Source organism: Nuphar pumila, chromosome 16, assembly GCF_984573655.1.
Source record: "Nuphar pumila chromosome 16, dmNupPumi1.hap1.1, whole genome shotgun sequence".
Lineage (NCBI taxonomy): Eukaryota > Viridiplantae > Streptophyta > Magnoliopsida > Nymphaeales > Nymphaeaceae > Nuphar > Nuphar pumila.
Window position 1 is genome coordinate 68,604,302 of NC_143264.1, and position 926 is coordinate 68,605,227.

Below are 926 nucleotides of genomic sequence, written 5' to 3' on the forward strand. Positions count from 1 at the left end.
GCTGACTTGTTGTGCGAGGTACGGAGTAGAACGATATCGAGATCCAAGGTTTCACCAGACTGTGACTTACATAGACTCCATTTTTATAGCACTACTTTACCAAGCAGTACTGTTTTGTAATAAAGACTTGTAAATAAAATATGTTAGTTTGTTTAAGATTTGAGTATGTTGTTAGATATATAACTATGACTCGTCAGATGTTTTCTAAACTGACGTCCAACGGTCGTATTTTTGCTGCATTAAAAAAAATAATTCTGATATTTTAACAAGTATTGGTTCTAAAAATCTGAGGTATTACAGCTAATGTGTCTCTTCGAAGACATCCAATAAAATCGAAACAATATAGAAAAAATTATCATGACCCCTGCGCAAGGATGACACACACAAATTAAAAAATGATTAAAAAAATTTAGGTGCTCAAGGTTCCATTCTTACATACATCAACCGCTTGCATTATTAAGAGTAAAGGTATAATGATTAATGCTTACATCGAAGCAAATGTGATTCCTTGGGGTAAAGGGGCGCATCACCGATTTATACCATTGTGACAATGACCATAAGTACAACAAATATAGCCAATGTGCCTAGGTCTCTGATCATGGGGTGATTTTCCCATTCTTCATAGAAAAAACTAACTAATGTGTGGGACTTTTGCGCTAAAAATGATCGTATTATACATAAAAAATGATACATTTCCTAAATACTTCACAATTTTTGAAATCTGCCTCATGCCCAAAATCACAAATGGCCAACTTCATTAGGACCTTTTTACCTTATGCATGTGTGAAACTCATGAAGTTCAGATGATATATCGCTCTGCTCATTGGGTATCACAAACTCTCACCTAAAAGGAGGTCCGCACATTTTTTTTCTTGTTTATGGATATCACGTAGTTCGCATAATAACATCATGTTAAACCCAAACCG

General features: G+C 34.8%; 1 non-coding gene across 1 annotated transcript; it reads left to right on the plus strand.

The window, feature by feature from the left end:
* The first annotated feature begins 307 nt into the window (after window positions 1-307).
* Window positions 308-411, plus strand: LOC149813431 (U6 spliceosomal RNA). The gene has a single exon (XR_016428409.1). It is a non-coding gene; the product is annotated as a U6 spliceosomal RNA (small nuclear RNA).
* The last annotated feature ends 515 nt before the right edge of the window (window positions 412-926 follow it).